This window comes from Poecilia mexicana, unplaced genomic scaffold (genome assembly GCF_051168715.1).
Source record: "Poecilia mexicana isolate PSO_F unplaced genomic scaffold, ASM5116871v1 scaffold_23, whole genome shotgun sequence".
NCBI lineage: Eukaryota > Metazoa > Chordata > Actinopteri > Cyprinodontiformes > Poeciliidae > Poecilia > Poecilia mexicana.
Window position 1 is genome coordinate 6088410 of NW_028263392.1, and position 23077 is coordinate 6111486.

At 38.7% G+C, this 23077-nt stretch overlaps 1 long non-coding RNA gene across 1 annotated transcript in view; it reads left to right on the forward strand.

Moving 5' to 3' along the window:
- Positions 1-2723: 2723 nt before the first annotated feature.
- Positions 2724-23077, forward strand: part of LOC106916624 (uncharacterized) — a 33907-nt gene continuing 13553 nt past the window's right edge. The window contains exons 1-2 of the long non-coding RNA XR_001418025.2: positions 2724-3216; positions 9322-9377. This is a non-coding gene — a long non-coding RNA (uncharacterized LOC106916624). The remainder of the gene's footprint in view (positions 3217-9321; positions 9378-23077) is intronic.

The following is a 23077-nucleotide window of genomic DNA, read 5'->3' on the forward strand; positions in this document are numbered from 1 at the left end:
GTTCTCGCCAGAGCCTCCGCCCACTTTTTTCCACACGTCCCCCCCTCAGCCTCCTCGGGCCTACCTCGTCCCCTTTTCTCTTCTCCTTCCCTTTCTGGCTGCCATCTTTGGGTGCTCGGCGCAGAATGGTCTGTGTCTGAGAGCAGTGGCCTGAAATAAAAGTAAGAGGGGGCCCTCTGTGCTGGAGAATGCTGGGCTTTGTCTCAGCTGCCATCCATACTGTCTGGAGATGTGGCGTGGACTGAGCACAGAGAGGATGTGATTGGAAAATGAAAACTGGAGAACGCCGGCCTATTCCACGAGAATCAGCACCGTTCGCCTCAGACGCTGGAACACGTCGCCGGTTCACATTGTTCAGGGGAGGAAATGAGAAATAACTGCTTTTAGCAAATGTGGGATAATTTAACTTCTCAAAATGTAAAAGTTACACAAAAGAACGATCAGTTCTAAGTACGTCATTTCACTTACATGTTTTGTTTTATGACCTTAACTTAGCTAGCCAATTCATCAAGTCACTGCAGTATTTTAGATTTTTATTGGCTCTGTGTTCAACTTCACCTCTAATGAAAGGGAGTACTTTATTATACTTTCTCCCTAAATGGAACTAGTACAAACAAAATGTGCCAAAAAGTCCACAGGATTAATCACTTTGTTACATTTTCAGATTTGGTCAAATTAAGAGACTGAAGTCTAATAAAGTGCAAAAGTGCGGGGAAAAGTCGAACTTCTCATAAATGAAAAGAGACTTCTGTTCTCACCAAAATTACAGTTTTTAATTTAGCATAATGTCTACAAACACGTTTATTATATACGACATTTTCTAAATGTAAATCCAAAACGATTCATTCAGACTATAGATATGTTCATATTAGTATAGAAGTTTTCTTTTAAAAATAAACATCATTAATAAAGTTCCCGTGTTTAACCCAAAGGCACAGTTTACTATGTGAGTAATAAGAAGAAAAAAAATCATCATAAAAATAACATGAAATTATTGGTAATTGTAAAGTAACAGATTAAAACAGAAGTAATCTAAAAAAAAAAAAACAAAAAAAAAACGGTGTGTATGGTGTTTTTTTTGTTGTTTTTTTGTTGTTGTCCTGAGTCACATCACAGGGGATCAATATGAACCTGTGTCACCCTGTAATCCTCGTAGGCTATAGCATCCATGGTCAGCCCATATACAACACACACATCCACACACTCTCTCACACACATAAGCTCTAATCCGGCAGGTTATTTCTGTGCTTATGGATATAGGTTGCAGAGCCCGGTCACTGGGTTCAGCTGTAATATCACTTGAATGCAACTTTACTACACACAGACATGCGCGCACACACCTTGTAAAGCAGGTTTTCTCAGCTAGTATACGTGTGTGTGTCTGGGTGTGTGTGTGCGTGTGTGTGTGTGTGCACGCTTCTAACAAAAGCTTACAAAATACGTTGTCATTTTAGCTTCATTAACATTAAATAGCAATGCAATTCTTTAATGTTAAAGTTCTTCATGCAACTTTTTTGTAAGTAAAGAACTAAGTCAGAAAATTCCAGAAGAGTTTAATTCTTTTTGAAACAAAATTGGTTCAGTACATTTTTTTAAAATAGTCAAATCACATTGCAATATTTCTTTGTAAAGATGTGTATTTTTTTTAAATGTGGGTATTAATCATAATATAACTTTTATCCAGCCTTAGGAAGCATAATAATATATTAAAAATAGATTAATAACTTCCTTAACACTTAAAGTGTTATGGTTTGCCCAGACGTATTTTGTAAATGCATTACTAAACAGACAATCTTTAGGAAAAGGTTTGTATGATATTTCATTAGCTGTCTAGCTATAAAAAACGAGGAAGTATATAAGCCTTTTCTTTGATTTTAAATAAATATAAAATGCAGTACTATCTGGAACCCATCCAACATACAGAATAAAAGCTGCTCTGATTAAGCATACTTTACCCGGTTATTTTATTTAAATTTTTTTTACAGGGGCTCCGATGCAGAAAAACTTCTGTAAATGTCGGAGTGGTCCTTTAACATCCATGTTTTTCACTCCCTCCTCTGATGTTTCATCAATAAAGCATTTGCGAGATTAATTGGGCAACAGCAGCACGTCCGGACTTGTCTTTAAAGTACTTGTGACGTCGGGGAGAGAAACTGATATTTATTAACTCACAAGAGGAGAAACAATAGGCCATTACAAGTTGGAATATCCATAAAATCAGAGTTGTTTTGCCATAGTGAAATAAAAGTTGCCATTTTGAATGTTTTTGATAAGGGATCTAATTTGAGTGCGGAGGAACACATTTAGATCATTAGCAATTTTATTGTATAATTCGACTGTTAACAGTTTTTTTTAGCTAGCCATTATAACATATTAAACATTTTTTTAATTGTATGTTGTTAATATTTCAAACCATGTAATATAATATTTGAAAAGGAAAAAAAACAGTGAATATGTAATTGGAAAATAACTGATGATTGAGTTAAAAGTTGTAAAGGTGTAACACTGAACTTCAGCTTTGTTCCATCTTCAAATAAGTGATAACTTGTTCTAGGATGCTGTTGTGCTTCATAATTTAAATTCTGATTTATTTTTCAGTGGCTATAATTAGCTTTTTTACGAATAAAAATGAGTGCATTTTTCCTTAAAGTCCTTCCTGGGAGTTCAATAAAACAGCAAATAGTGCTTTTTCGAGCGGCGGAGGGGGCAGGAGAGGAGGGGGGAGTGAGGCTGCCTCTGATAATCATCTCTACGCAGCCTAGTTTTTACACATATTTCCCCGTTATGAGCCGTCTTCTCCACTCTCTCGCACACATTTGGAGTTATTAAATTAGATTCAGAGTAGCGTTGTGTGTCTGCTCGGACACCGGGGCAGGTTGTGTAAGTGCTTCACCTCAGTTGAACTTCGGCGCATCTGTGTTCGTCGGCGGCGAAGGACTCGGCAGCTTCTCCGTGTCCCCGATGAACTCTGCGACATAGCCGGGGAGAGAGACGCGGGAGACAGGGTTTACAGCCTTTCGAGACCCGGGAAGCTCCTCTTGGAGAGTGCCTGTCGATATATCCTCTTTACCAGCATTTTACAAGCCAAAATTGCCGCATTTAGGGATATTTTTTGTAGTGTTTTTTTCTGCTGGGGGAAAATAATAGGAAATAAAAAACCCGCGGAGGAGGAAGTGACCAGCCAACAAACTTCACACATGAACTTGAGGCATAACGGTAAGTATTAATACCGTTTTTGTCTTTATTTATTTGCTTTATTTTTAGAAATTAGTCGGACTACAGCAACAGTTCGTGTTTCGACTCGACAGCAGCGGATGTCATTTCTCCCAGACTGGGTCAGCGGATATTGACGCTGCTGTGGCCGAAACAATCCGCTGTTCTTCAGCCTAGAAGTTTTAACAGCGGCGTGACAAACCTGCGCTTCTTCAGCTGCTGTTGCAAATTTAAGCATGACGTCCAAACAGTCCCACAATAGACAGTCGATGTAGTCAGGAAATAACGCGAAAAAGGAGGTCGCCGTTTGGTGTCCTAGTTTCTCCGCGCAGACACGCATAATCTTCCACCTTTTTTTCCGCTTTTGTTGTCCCCTCAAAGCAAACGCAGATAAGGCGGCCGGGCGGATCATCACATCAGTCCAGCGGGGAAACATCACAAAGTGGGCAATTAGGATTTCAGTATGAAATGTGCGTTTAATTAGTTCGCCCAGGATTAAAGCCTATGTAAGACAAGAAAACAGCTCTGCGGCTTTGCCCCCTCATCGATGTGTCACTGTGGTTTCCCTCAGAGAAGTTTTGCACAAAATTAATTCAGGAGATAACCCAACAGTAGCTGAATGTCATTTTAAATTAGGCAATCCAGTGGTGTTTTATTTATTTATTTATTTATTTATTTAGTACCCATTACCAAATGTACACTGCAAATAAAAAATACACAAGTGAGTAATAAAAATAAAGAGATTTCTATAACAGAATTTCACAAGATGCAATGTTTTGACAAGCAGGCGCTAAAGAAAAAGAAATAAATTTGCCCTGTGTGTATTTAGGTCAGTGACATCACATGAGGCTCAAGATTTTTTGATAGATTCTGAATAGAAATTAACCAATGGGAAATCAGAGTTTGCCAATTTTCCTTTTATGGAGGTTCATTGGTGATTGGCAGGTGAAATAGTAAAAAATAAAATAATTTTTTTTTGCCCCGTTCATTAAACGTATTAAAGCTAAGAATTCCTATTGTTTTCAAACCAACAGCATCCGCTTTGATACTCTCTTTTTGAGTGTACTATGCTTTGATTTATAAACGGCAATAATGTATTTAAACATTATTTCTCGGTTTTTTTCTTTTGTGTGTTATAGCTTATAGGAAAAAAAAATCATAATCAGTGCAAATCTTAAATCTGTGTTTCAGACCTTAAAGAAAGCTGCACATATTTACTATGTTCATATTTATCTAATTTATTCATTTGATTAATTTGTTTGAATAGTTAGTTCTCCTTTGACTCTGTTCAGCTTGATGAATTTAAATGAGGCAGAAGAATAAAGTCAGTCAACTGGCATTGGAAAGCAATACAGTAAAGAAGTGACCTTTGACACATTTCGGTACATATTCTGAAACATTCAAGTATAAACCACTTCCGTGTGTTTAGCTTGGAGATGCACTGATCTGACTTTTTTTTTTTTTTTTTTTTTTCTTTTGGTCGATCTTGACCCGATTTTCTTTTTGAGCAATTTGGATTTTTTAAATAGAGTAAAAATGGAGGACATTCTCAAGTTAGAAGCCCTAAAAAAAATCTCATTTTTCAGTATTCGACCCATCAGTCACCGCTACACCGATTGATGAATTTCTACTAGTTTCACTGTTCGCAGATTTTCCTGATTTCCTTTGTGCTCTAAAAGCGGCTCCGGTGTTATGATGCCAAATAAAAATGAACACTTTTGAAGAGGGATTTGTTTTTAAAAAGCTGTTTAACAGCTCAAATGAACCGATCGCTTTGCCTTCTGTGATGTCATCAAAGGTTGTGCCGATTTCCTGTTTTTTTTTTTTTTTTTTTTTTTTTTTTGCAGGGCAGATTTCATCTTGATTAAAAGAAAAAGTTTACAATAAAATCCACAATAAACAATGTGGCAAACTATATCTAGCATGAGTTTTAGTGATGTCACAGAAAACTGATGTTTAGCTTTAATGCAGTAAAGGGTCTCTATTTATTGCTTCCTACCCTTAATTCAAGAATAAAATGAACATTTTACTTTAAGTACGACAATTTCTCATGATTTTACAGTCGGTGTTAATTCCCTGTAAGGTGTGGGGACGTTCTCTCAAACACGTCAGGTTCATTCAGAGTTCACTTTTGTTCAAAATTCTGCTTGGCTATGCATAATTAATTGATACAGTTGCTCATCCTCCTAAAATAACTCGATGTGGTCTCTTGCATTCAAGGGATGACAGATGCAACCACGCATTTCCTGCTGCAGCTAGACGTTTACTTTACAATGCCAACATATTATTCTGCAAGTGAGAATGAACAGAATTAGCATAGACCGGGTCCTTTTTGGCCGTCCCCTCGCACTGGCTGAACTCTGGACGAGTCTAAAAGTTTAAACCTGCTCACTTTAACAAGCTATTTCAAAAGGTTGCTGCTTCCTTCGGCTCCTCTCCTACACATCTGGCTTTTTATTTTTGCTTTGTGTATGTGTAAGCTAGGTGGTGATAGTGGTGGTTGGGGGGCAGTTGGCCGGTTAGGCTAAGATTCTGCTCATACTATCAGTTTTCCAAGAAAAGATCTGTGCTTAGTGTGAAACATGATGACTTTCTCAGTGTTTTTTCCCCCTCCTTCACTCTTTAACTGGAAAGAGGAACAGAGCTGTCAGGAGGCAAAATATGAACTGGGTCACAATGACCCCTTGGCCGCAGCTTCAGCTATCACACTCTTTTATGTGATGTATTACTACCCCTGATACGGCGTGTTTATAAAGCGCAGCTATGGCTATAAACAGGAAAATGCCATTGTGCCTTGGAGAAAATGGAACAGAAACACAGGTGGCTCTCACACAATGGGCTGGCTCTCATTTCTCCACTTTGTGGCGGTGATGCAGAGAAAGCACAGGGCTGTAGAGTGAAAATTGGCACGATTATCTTCTGATTTGCACTGCTGCCCTGTAGCACCAGGGCCTAGCTGTGGCAGTGGGGGAACATAGAGACAAGGACTTAGGAGGGGAGGAGGGAGAAAGAGGAGGAGGAGAGTGGTGGTGATGGAGGGGGGTGGGGGGTTGCTTTGATTCACCCAAATTTTCACTCATTAGCTTTCAGCAGCTTCATCCTCCCTCTCACTCCCACCACTGCACTCTCATATCTCACGCAATTGATTGAAACCCTAAACGTTGAGATCAGGCCCAGCACAGCTTTTCTATGAATAGTTGATTGGCTGTAATGGCGATGGCGTGTGTTGTTTCTTGCAGGGCGTTTCAGGTCAGGGGGCCCGGGGATTTTTTTTTTTTCTCTCCTTCAACATGCTTGGCTGATACTGCAGTGTTGCATGGCGAGACTCTTAGAAAGTCTTGTAAAACAGGGTTTTAGACGAACTCCCCACACCGGCTGCGCTGAAGCGTCTCAAGTTTTGCACCAGTAGCAACATTTGGTTGCAAACAACTTATTCACAGCTGCTTTACTTTACATTATTCCAATTTCTCATGCTGATTGATTGCTACATCACTGATATCATATTGCAAAACTGTGTTCACTCTTATTCAAAAAGTGGACAGAATAAGAATTGGTGCTATCAGTAGAACTTTTTTTTTTTTTACTTTATTCACGGTCACATCTTCTGCATTATATCCTTTTTATCTGATTTGTAGCCGCATGCGAGGTCAAATTAATCACTTGCTAGAGCAGTGTTTCCCTCTGTGTTTTATAAGCCTGGCGGGCCACCAGGCTTTACTTGTGCCCCCACCAGGCTTAGCGTTGCTTATTTATTTAAGTCTTTTTAAAATGTTTGCATTTTTAAGACTTTATTGTTGGTGTTCAGGTATTAAACTTCCAATCTTTCAATAACACATAATTATCAAGTGATATTTTCAAATTTCCTGTCAACTTTAAACATTTTTTAACTCAAAAACACGACAGGCCGCTGGATGAATGAGTGCCCAGAACCCCAACCACCAGGCTTAGCAAGTTTTTTGGGGGAAACCTTGCTAGAGTTATAGATGTAGTATTAGCTTGTACTGTAGCTAGGTGCTGCTGTTCAAGCTACTAGCTAACTTTTCTATAAAATCAAACTGACTCAGAATGTTTTTCCTGTTAGTTTCTTTCCTCTTTATTTGCTTGTCTTCAATTGAAATCCCCTATTAAAGTTGCTGTGCCAAGTAACTGGCTTGATTTCTGTGCCTCTTGTGATGTCACCAACCCTCGGAGCAGCTTTAGCAGCTTTCCTTTTCTTCATCTTGCACTTTTCTTTACGTTTTGTGAAACCCCGCAGTGGAAGCACACCCTTCCATGCCTACTTGGGTTTTTATAGTTAGTGTACATTTATTTGTGGGGGGGGAACAAAACAACCACACTGGATAGTCTCTTTAAAATACATAATGCATGAGATTGTGAGACACACACAGACGGAGGACACATTTATCTGCAGGTGGACGCCTGCCTCTGGTTTTTACCGTTTTTGGTGTTATTAATGTGGCCAGCCGCAAGAGTGCAGCTTGCGTGTGTGTGTGTGTCGTACTTTTTTTTTTTTTTTAAAGTGCAACAGGCGCCCCGTTTGCGTCCACGTTTATTCCTCCACTGCGCTTGGTGTTTTAAATCTCAGTGCAGGGCCATTTAAGTGCTTGACCTAATTTCTCTGGCAGCGAGGAATCTGCTGGTGAAGGCCTTCCTCTGTACCTTCATGTGTGTGTTTGTGTGTGCGAGTGCACTTGCATATTACTCTGGGTGTTTCCTCCTTGCCTTTCTAACAGGAAGCTGATGTGAAGTTCAACTGAGGACAAGGAAAAGGCCTTTTCTTTCCACTGTGAATCAGAGAGAGAGAGAGAGGGAGAGAGAGAGAAAAAAAACGCTGGGAGAAGAAAAAAAAAAAGCCCAGGACACTACATTGCTTTAACCCTCTGCAATCCATCCTTCAGCTTCTTTCTTTTTAGCTGTTGTCGTTCTATCTGTTTTCTTTCTTTTAATGAAAATTAAAACGCATTGCTTTTTTTAGAGTTTACACATTTTGTGAGCATTATGAAAGGAGCTGAAAGCAAGGGGAGGGAGAAGTGTCGGTTCTTTGGGTTACATTTCTAACAAACTTGCAGCAGAAGTAGTTTGTAAGGAAGGAGGAAAAATAGACACTCAACAAGCTTTTTTAAAGCCAGCAATGTGATGTTAGTGAAAGATCACTTTAGTTTTACTAGAATGTTATAGCAGAAAAGGACTGGGAGCTTAGATTACTGGCAGCCCAAAACAGTAATATTGTTCTCAGATCAAACTTGATGTAGATTAATTCAGTCTGAAGCTCATAAAGTGTAAATATCCTCTCCGATAACTCAGGAACTGAACTCGGGCCAGGGCAAATGGAAGAAATGTTGAAACGGCATGACCTAAACCCTAATTGCACATAATCTTCGTCTTCAAAGAATCGTGCACATATCGCGGTCACGGATGAATTTTAGGGAATTAAACCAGGCCTAATATTCAAACCGAAAACCACCTACTTGGTTGTCTTTCATGTGTTGTGCAACGTCGTCTGGCGCGTTTGAACTGCGAGCCTGCAGGATTGAAGCAGGAACAGGAGCACTTCAGGAGTGTGTGTTTAGAGTGGGACTATAAAGAGGAGTTTTTAACCAACTGTGTTCCCTGTCTTTACTTGTTGTGTGTTTGCACAAGCGGTTGTCAATGGGGCAGCGGGGTGGACTCGCTCAGGAGACATGTCCGCTCCCAGCAGCAGTAGCAGCAGATGTGTTGGTAAATCTTTATATTGTAAACCTTGATTCATCTCAGACTGGCTCTGCTCTGGAAAATAAACGTAATAACTCGATTTGTAATTAAAACAAACGACTAAAACTTATGGTTTAAAAAAAAAAAAAAGAAAGTGTGGATAGATTCGAGCCGGTTTTACGTCCAGCAGCAGCAGCAGCAGAACTGTTTCATTAAGAATGTCCTGTTCCCAACTTGTGCTGCCAGGGGTGTGTTGAGAGAAAAGAACGCCGCTAAACCTCGTACTGTGCGTCCCAATTAATCACGAAGCTCAATATTTCACAGTGCAAGTTGAAACAACAGGCAGGGAATGTTCCACCGTCTTTAATTTTTATATCTCACTTTTTTTTTTTCTCTGCTTTTGTGCTCCTGCTGCAGGAAGAGAGTCGGGCTGAGTGAGGACGACCTGGGAAGCGAAAGACGCTGCAGCGCAGGTGAGCACGGGAACATTTGGAAAACGTTGTTGGGAGCACAATTCCTCGAGTCATGCACTCTTAAATGTCATTTTAATTGTTCATGTGAAGCTACAAATTTGATTTCTGACTTTGACATTCTGTTGAGCAATCGAAGCCAAGGCATTTTTAAGTCAAACAGAGCAGCCTTTTGGCTCTGCAGGGAAGTAATTACTAGTGTGGAAACAGGAGAAATCCAGTGGATGTCATGAGAGGAGAGACATGCGCTGATCTTTATTTTGTGGTGGTTGTACAACCAGTTTTGTCAATCAAGATATTTTCTTTCCATTCTCTAGCGAGTGAACATTATTATTTATAATAGGAACAGAGGTGACATCTCACTGTGAGAGAAAGAGAGAGAGAGAGAGAGGACTCGCCACAAACGGAGGTTGAAAGCACTTCATTCTGCCTTGTAGTTATCTGCTCTCTTTTGAAAACAGGCAGCTCTGTGCGATACAGAAAAATCAATCCACAGCCACAGTTTTAGTTTTTAGCAACATTTTCTTCAGTCCTGTCACTTCCCCCTCCTTCTGTCGCCTTTTCCGTCGCTATAATCTGAATTAGAACTGGACGTAAAACTCCAAAACTTCCCCGGTGCGTTCTTAACTCAACAAAAAAATGTAAATGTTCTGAAAACTTACGTTGGTTGATATATATATATATATATATATATTTTTGCCTCTGCATTACTCTTGTAGATAACTGAATGCACGTTACTCAACCTGTGTCGTTTTTTTTTTTTTTCCAGCTCTTGGTTGATCATGTTTGTTTTAACTTGCATTTCAGTTTGTTGGAATTTACTGGTGCAGCATAATTCATCTCCCACAAGATCATTATCAGTTTCTGAAGAGTTCGCTGTGTTTGCTTGAACAGAGCACAGGAAACTAGATGTTCCCCTTAATCTTCTTCTTTGTGCTCTTTCAAGTGGGAAAAGACCCCCCTCCCTCCCCACCACACCATATACATACACACACACACACACACAACAGCGATGATACATACAGCGCTCTGTACGAAAGCCACAGAATGCAGTAATTGTATGGAATCATCCTGTCTGTGAGTTCTTTTTGTGGCTGCAAAGTATGATTAAGTGGACACAGTTTGCATGTTTCTCTTTGCACATAAATCAGCGTGTCGTACAGTAATTAGTGTATTTGGAAACAAAAGGGGGCTTCACTTGAATTTGAAATCAAGTTGTGTGGTTTGGAGCATGACTCGGCTGCAGGATCGTCTTCTGACTGATAGGGTGGGACAGTTTGTTCTGTTTGTTCAGCCAGCTCCCATCATTTTTCTGACAAGGCACAGCAATATTTTTTTTTTGTTTGTTGTTTGTTTGGTTTATTCTTTTGTAAAAGGTTGCCAGAGATATTCACGTGTTCTGAATAATAGTCGGAGTATTTATAATGTCAAACCGTAGACTTAAGTGGAGGTTGGATGTCGGTCGGGACCGTGGCGAAAAACCTGACTTTTATTGTCAGGTGTGGCTCGCAAAAAATAAAAGCTTGAAAACTCGAAGGTTGTAGAGCAGAGGTCTTAGGAGCTTACGCCAGAAAGTACAGAAACAATAAAACAGTCAGAAACTCACACTGAATAACTGGAACTTGGCATCAGTGACGGAGTCAAGTCCGGGAGGCTAAAATCGAGGCTGAATGTTTAGAACCTTGACAAATATTTAAAGGCATTGCTTTTTGTATAACACAAGAATGAATAGACATGCAGTGATTTACATTTTGTAAACTAAATTAATCAGTTTACGTTGCACAAGAGTTTTATGCTAAATTTACAAAAATAGTAAGAAAAGTTGTCATATTTAAAAAAAACCCATTATATTACCGTCTAGAAACAGTTCATCAAATTCTAAAAAGTTTACTGCTCCTAAAGACACATATCCAGGTCATGTCAATAAATCTTTAGGCATTTTATTATTATTATTATTATTATTATTATTATTATTATTATTCTATGTCAGCATGCAAATGAGCTCACAAAGGCCAAACCATCAGAGCCAACAGAAACTATGTGATTTAATAAAGTTACGCAGACAACAGGTGACAGGAAAAGCCAAAAACGATCAAGACGCAGCGACAACAGATTAGATATTTTCTCCCACACGGACTATGAGCATAAAACACCGAAGATAAGTTAGTCTTTTTCCCCCCCTACATCGGTTGTGGGCTTAGTGAGTTTTACATGTAGAGCTGTGATACTGATACCGCAGGAAAGAGCACAGTTTGAGCCTTAATTTAAAAGGTGGCTTGTGTGGCTAAGATGATGTTGCAATAGTGTTGCGTTTTGTTTTTACGGGTTTTGAGTAGAGATGCAAATTTTTCAGTGTCTGTGTTTTCAATTCTGATTTTTAGGATCACAATTTGATTCAGAAACGACTTTTAATTCAGAGATAATTTTTTCTATTCAGTCAACAGTTTATTTTTGAATAAAAATAGGTTTCTAGCTTAAATTACCAGTTAGCTGTCTGGCTTTTTCTCACCGACTGATGTAGCAATCAGTCGGTGAGGAAACGGGTTGTACCGTCAGACTGTCAGCTCCCGAAACGACACAAGAAAAAAAACCTTGTAAAACCATGTAGGGTCCAATTGACCCTATTTCTTAATACTGCCGGAGGGTTAAATAAAAAAAAAAAAATATCAAAGAATTATTTAAAATATATGTTTGAGAGACACGTAATGCAATTTGCAGTATATTCGCAAATAGAAGCGGCTAAGACGTAAACGCATTTCTAAATTAATTTTGAGCATTTTGAATCGATTCAAAATGTGATTCTCTATAGAATAATTTTTTTCTGCAGCTCTAATATGCAGATTCAGTGTCTATTTACTTTTTTTTCTATTTAGCCACTTAGTGTTGAAACTTAGAGTTATTGCTACGTAGTTTTCCTTGTGTCCGCTGCCGATGTCCACATTGCATAATCCTGGCAGTGGACAAAATTTACACGTTTCTCTCTGTTTTTTCTTCCCCCCTTCTTCAAATTCTTCCTGTTTTTGAGAAGCAAATTTAATAATTTTCCACAGTCAGATTGCAGGTGTTTGCTCAGCCAAAGCTAGAGTGCATCTGATCACACAGACGCTTTTATTTAAATCCACAGTCTGGTGTCTTAAAAATTCACATGCAACACAACTTCGTGATCATGAGCAATAATATTGAATTTGTTCTGAGATGGTGGGATGCAGCTGCGTTCTGATCACTTGCGTCGCTTTTAATTCTCGCTCAGTTGGTTGTTTGTTGACGCACAACAAACTGGAGTCTCGAACTGCCTTTGACCCAATTTCTTGAGGCCCAACAAGCCGAGACCAAACCCAAGACTGAGGCGTAACAAACCGAGACCGAGACCAGGAAAAAAACAGGTCGGGTCCGGTCTCTAGCCCTCCATCCCTTCTGATCGTACTGTACGTCTCAGTGAGATTCCTACTGTATTATAAACTGGAGATAAAACACCACAGTTTGATCGTGTCAAAAGTTTTTACTCTAACATTTTGAAGAAAAAGTAAAACCAGATTTTACTTGCTTGTTTAAAACTAAGTAGCTGTTGCTCCTACTACTACAAAACATTGCAATAATGTTTGATAATCAATCAAATGCGCAGGGCAAGCTGGTGTCACCTGGTTAATTAGTCTCTCTGCCGAACCACAAGCAGCTTACCAGCTGTCGTTTAAATTCAACTCAACGTAACGAGAACGGTGGCCGGTCGGAGTGGGAACCTTTGAGCACCTCACGATTTGATTTGATTACAAATCAGAAAGCTGCGACGCCGTCTTAAACTTTGACAGCTGTTTCTCTTCCATGTCTGGGTGCGAGTATTTAATATGATTTCTCATGTTTGTTTTGTTTCAAAATATTTCTTTTGACTTTCACACAGCCACATGCGGTGGCTCTGGTCCAAGTTATTTTCTCTTTAGTGCGGAGGCTGCTGGTTGCACTTCATGCCGAAGCCGTAAACTCGTTCCACCTATTACATTGTTCAAAATTAAAAAAATAATAATAAAGTTTTGACCCTTGTATGTTATGGAAAGGACCTCAACACTATGCCATGTCTTGTTTTTCATAAGTGGGCACATTTCAAGCAGCCCAATTTGAAGATAACTGTGTAGTCACTCAGCGTTGTGGGATTAGATCTCGTTTTCATTCATAAAAGTGGCTTCAGTGGTTCCTATCCTAAAGACGATAAAGATGGAGTGAATTAAGCTCTTTTTTTTTCATTTGGATGCAGATAATTCCAGCCTTCCATGCTGCAGGGCCACAGCTCGCATTTTCATAGCCACAAAGTTATCTTTTCCTAACGCTGTACAAATCTCTTCCACTATTTATCCCCGACCTCAGGGTGTTTTCCAGTCACATAAAGGAAAAGAGCATTTTTATTTTGTGTTACTGTAGCTCCTGTGTCTGCGCCGCTTCTCTTCTCTTCTCTGTGTGCCTGCTGGCTCTCAGCTCATGTGTGACCTCTGCAGGCATCTCTCGAAATACAACGCAGATCAGCCTAGTATTTTCACACTCAGTATCTCTTCTAATGAAGTTTTACCATGAATTGAGTGATTCAAGAAGTTTTTTTTTGTGAATTTAACAGCTCAGGTGAATTTAACTTAAAACTTACTCCCCGCTAAACAAACACTATCCACTGAATGAGTTAGAAAATCCCTCTGCTCACTTTCTGATTGGAAAGATTAATCCAGCGATGGGACAGTGGTTGGTCTATACCTCCCACTCCTTCCTCTCTTTGCAATAAAACCCTTCATTTGTTAAAAGCAGCTCAGTGGAGGTCCGGTGGGCAGCCTCCTTCGGATCAGGTGTTGTCCAGATGTGCCGGCGAGAGTCATCCTCTGGGTTCTGCTAATCTGTCATTTGGAGGGGAGAGATCGAAGAAGAAAACAACCAAACAGGCTGCAATCTGTGTCACACTGTTTTATAAGAAGACAGAAATTTAGTGTCATGTTTACTTTGTGCTAATTCAGTGTGGTTAGTCAATATTACCACTTTTCCCCCCCCACTTTTTTTTTTTTTTTTTTTAGATGTGAAAGATAATCAAACTTTGAAGTTATTTTACAGGAACCAGGTGCATCATCTGTTTCCTCATGTTCTTCTGATTATTATTATGTAAGCCGTTTTAATCAGCTTTGAAAACTTTTATTTGACATTCAGAGGGCAGTATATATTTCCTTCTTATTGTGAAGATTTAAATCTGACAAGCTGCTGAGTTCAAGACCGTAAACACCCTCCAAAGCAGCATTCGAATCAAATGGCAAGCCGGTCCAGACGCAGTCTGGTAATGAAAAAGTAGATTATAAAATCACAGATTTGGAACGTTGTAAAATTTGATGATTTGTGGATCTTTAATAGCAGCGTGAAAAAGCACTTAAAGAGAGTCTGTCTGCCTTTTTTGTGTTTTGTGATCTGTTCCTGCCAAGGCTTAGTTCCTCCTTGGCCTGAAACTCATCTGATCACAGTGCAGCGCTCTGCTATAATGCCATTTATTGATAAATGTGTGTTAAAAGCAAAAAGATTAACTCAAAAGACTGACGAATAACTCTTTCCACAAGATCGGAGTCAAATGATCAACAAGGCATATCAACAATTAGAGGAGGAAAGCTAACGTTAGCCAGGAGCTTCTTCAGACATCAGGAAAGCAGAACCAGATGAATGTTTACTGAATTTGTTTTGTAGCCATATTTTCAACGTCAGACAAAAATAAATAGTAAAACTTCATGTTTTTTTAGGTGAACTGTATTTTTAACATTACAACGCCTTTCTAAAATCCAGTTAACTCAACGTTGGAGCGGAGAAGACATCTTATTATTGGTAAGAGGGAACACAATCAGAAAGCTATGGAGGAACATATAGTACTCATTTTCACCCCTGTGGGTTTTAGTTTTACCCAAAAGAGTGTTTCTATACTTTAATCTGAAACATGTTCTGCTGTTTTTGTCAAAAATAGTCATGGATAACCAACAGGTACATTTTTAGGAGCATTGTGAAAAAGCTTAATTAATCAAGATAAATTTGTGTTACTTTTCTTTTGAGCTGTTGTATTTTTATACTTGAACCATACAATAATTTTTTTTAATGATTTTTTAAAAACATTCTCATATTATTTTGTTTATTCTTGCACTTTATTTGTTGATGCATGAAAAGTAACTCAGCTGATTAGGTTTAGCTCTTATAGAACCAGAGCTCACTGCACTTTTCTGTCAAAAACTGCCATTTTGTAGCATGTAAGTTGTAAAGAGGTTTTATTAAAAAGCAGTTTCAGTAGTTTAACGTTTCACCCTGAGTCCCTGCTCCAAAAGTTAACTAGTGTTAACACTTGTTGCTCTTTGGCAGTGGAAATATCCCCGTTTTACTTTCACTTCCTTCCACTTGCATCTGCAACAAAGCATCTGAAAGTTTTTAATAACCCATTTACCAAATGCATTGTGGAGGATTTTTTTTTTTTTTGCTTTAAAATGGTTATATCATAGTCATCATGGAAGTTATTTAGATCTTTTCATTTAATGGAAGCATGCACTGTTTTCTGTTTTTTCTTGCTTAATGGTGAACATGAAGACATTTTATAGACATGTTAGAAACTGATAAAAGTATTGGAATGATAAAGTTACATACACATTAGACTATTTTTAGTTTGCAACTGTCTTTAAAAAATAAATACAACTGCCTACTTGGGCTTTAATTGTCAACACAAGGCAAAATATGAAGATATACTTGAATTTTCTCATTAGTGCTTTACCTGAAAGTGTCATTTCATTTTAATGAATATAAGCAGGTAATAATTTTTTTTTTTTTCTATCATGTCTACTGTATATTCACTCGACATTAATAATGGTCGATATTAGCCAGTTGGAAGCCCTGAGTCAGAGTCCCTGTGAAAGCCAATGCCATTCATAAAACCGGAGCAGCTCAGGTCAACAGCGATGCTATCAGATTATCACATCCAACATAATTATGGGGTAAAGTCCAAGGAAGTGTGGTTGTGTTTACGATTTTATTTGTATTACAAGAGAGGCGTAAACGTGCGCTTGTGTTGTGTGTGTGTGTGTGTGTGTGTGTGTGTGTGTGTGTGTGTGTGTAAGGAGGAGCAATCAGAGTGCATGATCGCCCTTCGCCAGACGACCACAATGAGCTGCAGCGATGGCAGAAAGAATCTCTGCCTCTGTGTCTCAGACTGGGGGCCGGCCCAGCCTCCACGGAGCACTCGGCCACTGCCGCATTGTGGCCCGGGGCCTCATCTGAATGGCTCTTTAGTATTTTGTGTGAACAAGTCATCGCCATTTGCATTTGTTCCAGTCACAAAGGTTTAACAGGTCAATAGGGACTCTCTGGCAGAAAACTAACACGCTAGGGTAACTGTTTTCCTCCTCCCTCGCCGCGGTTGTCAGACGTCCAGCCAGCTCGTCCCAATAATATGTAGCCCAAGCATGTGGCATGTATACATCTCTTGCACAAGTGTGTGTGTGTGATTGGCGACAGCGGGGTGTAGGGTCAGAAAACAGAAGCTTTTACACTCTGAGCTGCTCTGAAAAGTTTAATTAACATGCAACTTATGGCAGCAGCTTGTCTGAGCAGCAGAGGGGGTTTGTTTTGTCTGCTAACCTCGCTTTCACACACAGACTCTAGAAGGTTAGCAGGCCTGCAGGGTTTCATTTCCTATTCCCTGCTCTCTCAATAAAACCTATAGCTTGTTGCGGAACAATAGGTGAGCATATGTGGGAGCCATTCAAACCAGAATCACTCATTGTTTGAAAGTTTATTACTTCTCCTGGATGCTTTTGCTAAGAATCCACCTGTTTGTAAGGAGAAAAACATTCACCAGCTTTTGTTGGTACTGTCGTAAATCTGCCAAGCAAGAGTGCCGCTCAGGAATAATCATTTAAAAAAATGGATGATAATTATTTCTGATAATTGCAATTGGTGACGTAAACCTCAGTTAAGTTGTGAATTTTAAATGCACAGCTGGGTTTCTGCTTGGTGCGTAGGTGCTTTCTAGGAACGTGCCAATTCTCTGTGACGACCTTTATTTAAAAATACCACATTTCCTCTGTGTCACCTTGTTTACACATTAAACATCTCTATTGCATGATCTAATTACTTTTTTTCATCATAGAAAAGCAGCAACAATCGATTATTAAAATATTTTAGCAAATTGATTCTAACATACAAACTTAAAGCAGAAAATAATAAGAGCCCGCTACATTTAATTGTAGTTTTCAAGTAAGCATGTTTCTTGCGAACCTTTTGCCGTCCTGTTCCTTATGGAGAAACTAGTTAACCTGTTCGGCTGTGAACTGGTTAACTGGTCGGCCCAGGTAGCCGTTCTGCTGCTGGTTGCCGGGCAGAATGTAGATTCAAAACAGTTTTACCTTTTAAAGAGAGACGGGTGATGTTTCCTCATCATGGCTGACTATGTTTTCTGTAATTGAAAATATTTCCAGATGGCCTAAGTGTTGATCTTGTAAGCAAGGATAGAGTGAAGGAGGCTCCTTTCAGCTAGCTGACTGGCAGTGTGCAGTCATATTTGTTTGTCTTGTTTTTCTTTTAAGGGATCTGATCAGCAGTATACAGCAACAGGTGGGGGAGGGACAGGGTTGTTTATTTTCGAAACAGGGACCGGGATTTAGATTTGCCCAGAACGTCACAAAAATAACTTCTTTTGTTTTTTTGTACAAGCAAATTTGATTTCGGAGTGTCAAACCATAAAGTGTACTTCACTGAAAAACAGATTAACCAATAAGAAAGGAGCTCTTCTCTGCTTTAAATATGAACTTAATGGATTTTTAATGAGTCTGCCCCAGGTGATAACCTGTTTAAACATTGTGCACACTTGCATATTCATCACAAGGAGCCACCTTCAGACTCTCATAATGTAAATATCGCAACAGTTGCGGACGTTCACCGTTAACAGCAGGGGAGAAAATGCCGTATTTGTTGCTCACACAGCTTCCAGGCTGCCTGTTTTAACAAGCGTCGGACTGCCTCAGCCCTGACCTACATCGTGTCAGCGTTTGAGTCCTGCTTACAGACTCGTCTGTCCTGCTGATCCCAGCCTGCCCGGCTGCACCTCTCTGCTCTCTCTCCGCCGTATCTTGTTTTGCCTGTTTGTGTTGCTCCGTGCGACCCACCATTTGGACCTCGCTTCCATTATCTTTTTCGACAAACACCCTCCTCTCCTGCTTCCCTTGCCTCCAGGGTCTGGGGCAGAAGAAAGGCAAAGCCAAAGCCCCAGCATCAGGTGCTTCAAGCTGCTAGCTAGGCTTGCAGCCAGGCCCTAGAGATCCAGAGATCCAGACCTGGCAGCTCCCAGGCTGCGACGTGTGAAACACCGCACACAAAGGGGCTCGCTCTATCTGTATGCACCCTACATAGGGAGGCTTTTGTTGCAGCCAACAGGCACATGACTGGTAGCATCTTAACCCCTGAGAGGCAGCGTCAGTGCTCCCTTCTCACTGGACCGTACAGTGGAGAGGAAACGACAATGAGTCAGAGCGACGACGATAAAACGACGCTTTATTTCAACAGAGAGAGACTCGGTTTTAATGGTGATTCATGGGTTCAGTTTTGTTTGTTTGTTTAAAGAAATTAAATTTTACTTGACTTTATTGAGCTTGTAAATAATTTGATCTTTACCTGACTCTGAAATAATGACATTTAGCAGTTGCTGAAATGCCAAAAATATCTTATTTCCATGTTTTTTACTCTTGAGAAACACATAAAAAAAATTATCCCAAAGGACCTTACTAAATAAAGTTTAATCAGTTTGTTTCAAGTACAACTTGTATATAAAAAAACATTGAAGTACACTCTGTCTTGAACACCCTAACTCCAACAAATATTTTAATTTGGAACATAGAGGAACGTATTACTCAGTTAAAGTGAAGTTTTGCTATATAAAATCTAGTATATAGAGGTGAATGTAAAGAGATGTACCTAAAGGAAAAAACCTGATAAATTGTTCCTTCTTAACATTATTGAAAATTTATCATCATATCACCCACTTCAAAATAAATTTAATCAAGAACAAATGCGTTCTGCATGCTGTCGTTTATTAAACAAAAATGGTGCCAGAGGAGAAAAAGTTTGTAAAAAAAAAAAAAAAGTAAGAAATCATTAAAAAATGTTCAACATATTTAAAGTCCTAATCATTTTCTATTTATCAATTTTAACATAAACCTCATATGTTTGTGTGATATGTATCTGAATATGTTTCTAAACTATTCAAATTAATGCAAATCTTTGATGGGAAGAAATAAATTGCTTTACACTGTTAGAAGGCTGCTGTACCAGTGGGCAGATGTAAAGAAACATGTTAGGATATAAACTGATATTTTATTATGAAACTCCAACATAACAGGAATAGAACTCCTTTATTATTATCACTATAATTATTTTACATAGTGTGCATTGAAATTAAAAGTGCCCCTCTGCTTGTGCTTCCTAAAATACTGCATGCATTTCATAATAAGCTCAACAAGAAAGCAGACATTAGTGAGGAGGTAATAAATAACGTTTAAAAGTAGCAATAAGTAAAAGTTAACGAGATACGATGGTTGAATGTTCAGAGTTGTGAGTCTTTTACATACATGGCCAGCATTAACAAAACCGTTTTAATGGAACAAGAGTTTATACAGGAGGAAACAAAATAATTGACGTGGTCTGAAACAGTATGTAAATATTAAAGAGTTAAATTAGTGGCGAGAAGAAAACCATTTAGATGAATAGAAGAACAGTGGTGGTATTTGTAACGTTATAAATGAGAGCATGTATGGCACAGTATTTCGTACATATAGTTGAATTTACATGATTTTCAGACACTTTATTAACACAGCATGCAAGTTATTTATGGAAAGTTTCAGTTTTACATGTGAAGAAAGATGCATATGATAAATGTATGTTTCTAAATCCCTACAAAGGTCTAGAGTGTGTTTGAAAATTGAAATTAGAGACTCGGATTGAATAAAATATATCCACAGATAAAATGTTTCTATCCACACGGGATTTTTTTTTTCTTTCAATATTATACCAATGTCCAGTAGAGATAATTATGATTTTTCTGTATGTTTAGAAAAATGTTCTTATTAAAATCCAGGTTACAAAACTGAAATTTATTAAATGAGTCTGTGGTTAAATTAATACGCAAGTTTGGTAAATTGCAAATACCTCATTTTTGAATTTCTCATTTTTAAAGATAGAAGGGTGCTTCGTCTCCACGTCTGTGTGTGTGTGTGTGTGTGTGTGTGTGTGTGTGTGTGTGTGTGTGTGTTTGTGTGTGAGAGAGAGAGACAGAGATCTATATGTATACTTATATTTGTGCTCAATAAGAGAAACAAACTAAACTCCTAAATCCTTATTTGGCTAAACATGATTTCCAGAGATTAACACGTTGCGTTTTAGTGTAAAGATAGTGTCTTGATTCTATATATTTATTTTTTATGAGGACAGCAGGATGTAAATCACATTAGAGCCAGTCGAAGCCGCCTTCGCAGCTCCACCACCTCCCCCTCCTTCCTCACGATGCGTTCGGTTCCGAGGTGGGGGCGGCCGGGGCGCCAAACCTTCCAATTCGGGCCGAGCCAGGTGACTCAGGGCCTGTCCAGGCTGCGGTTGCTCTGTGACGTGGCACTGAACCCCAACCAACAGCAGGTCCGAGCGCTTTAAAAGGTGGTACCACTCGGCGAAAGTGCCAGACAGCCACCAAACGCTGGAGAGCCTGATGCTCGATAAGAGCTGCTAAAATAATCATTTATTAATGTGGGATGGAGCCTAAAACGTGAGCAGTAAGTAGCTGGAAGACAGGAGGGGAGGAGATGCTTTTAGTGTGTTGGAAGGAGGAGATGAGGGGTAAGTTAGACGTGGAAGGTTTAAAAAAAAATCCTATTTTAATTTCTGTGAAGCTTTTCAGCAATTTACATTTTTAGATATCACAAATTATACTATCCCTGAAAAATATCGCACATAAAAATGTCTTACGGGCTTCAAGAGCTTAATGTGCTTTAGTGTTTTTTTAAAACATTTTTTTATTGGAAGTGTAACTTTGCAATATTAACAAAATAATTACAAACTGCATCAAAGAGATGGATATCATCCTAATAAATGTTTTCATATGAGCTATACAGTCTGTGTGCATAATTAGAGACACTTTTTCATATGAAAGTTGAAAAAGAAGCTGAAAGTAGGACAGCAGTTTTCCTCAAATCACTTCCCCTTATTTGGATTCAGAGGAGCTGCAGTGTAAAGAGGCACCTTGGCTGTCAAATTACTGCTTCCCTTCGGATTTATAGTCTGTTTGGCCATTTTAAAAAGCTGTTTAGGACGCCTCGCCGTCCACAGCCAGCGACCGGTCCAGTTCGCCTCTCCTCTTTTCCAACCTTTGCTCCGCTGTGCTGCAGAGCAGGCTCCCCTCCGCACAGACGAGCTCGGTTTTCTGAGGTGAGTGGATTAATGATTGTCAGCGAAACACGTCGAAATCAAAGTTAACGCTCAGCGCCGTTGATAAGGGTCATGTGTTTGTGCAGAACACGTGAAAATGATTCTATCTGGCAGATTTATGCCACCTTGTTTAATTAAAGGCTCACTTGGTTTATCTTCTTGGTACGATTGCAAAAGTAAAACTCTTTATTTTTTTCCCCTGGCAAGTCCATAGACTGTTTAGAAGCAAACTAAATATTTGTATTTGTGATGTGGAATAATTTGAAAAATATCTGCTTGTAGTGTGACTTGTAAAAGTTTTACTAAATCTCTAATTGGTGTGTTTTTAATGGTTTCACTTCGAACTCTCTGAGGTGTTTTGAAAAATAAAACTGGCACTTTGTACAATTAATTTTACATATTTGAAAAGAAAAATCCAATTTGGGTAAAATAACCAAAATTTTACAGTTAATAAAATGTACTTGTCTACATATTTTTAATCCTGAAATGTATATTCCTCAAGAAAAAATGTTCAGTATTCTTCGTTTTTCAGATTTTTCAAGTTTAATGGATTGTTTATGAATTGGTAAAAAAATTGTATTTACTAAAGAAATCAGTAAATGCATGCCATTTATTAAAAAATTATAATCATGTTTGATTTCTAATATAATTTTCTGCCTTCAGCATAATAAAAAAGGAAACACACTAAAAACATTAAGAGGGAAAGAGTTGCTTTTTTTTTCTTCTCATCGAATTCCTTAAGTTTACCAACTTATTTAAAATGACTGTTTTAAAAAAAAAATAAATATATGCATTTTATGCAAGTCTGTTAGTTTGAGTCAGTTTACAGTTTTACATTATTTCTGACTGTTAAAATTTACAATGTAGATTTCAATCTGAGTCTTTCACACACATGTAGGTGGATGTCAGACTTTTCTGTCTGTATTTTGTTTTAATATAATCGACGCTCGCAAAGTCGTGACTGGTTTAACAAAAATTGCTATTCAGAGTCTGTTTTATCATGTTAGAGAAAATAAAACCTTAAGAACATTTTTAAAAGATTTTTAGCTTTTGTTTTCTGTTCGAACTTTGAGAGAGAAAAGAGAAAAAGTAAAGCAGAGCTCTGACTTCGGGGTTAACCTGGTTAGAAAGAAGCTCTGTGTGTTTCTGTTGTGGACTTTAAGAAAAAGTCATAAATTTAAAGATGTCGCTGATCTGTTTTCAATAGCAGTCGGCCACGTTATTATTAGCATTGTCCAGATAGCTGTGTCCACCAT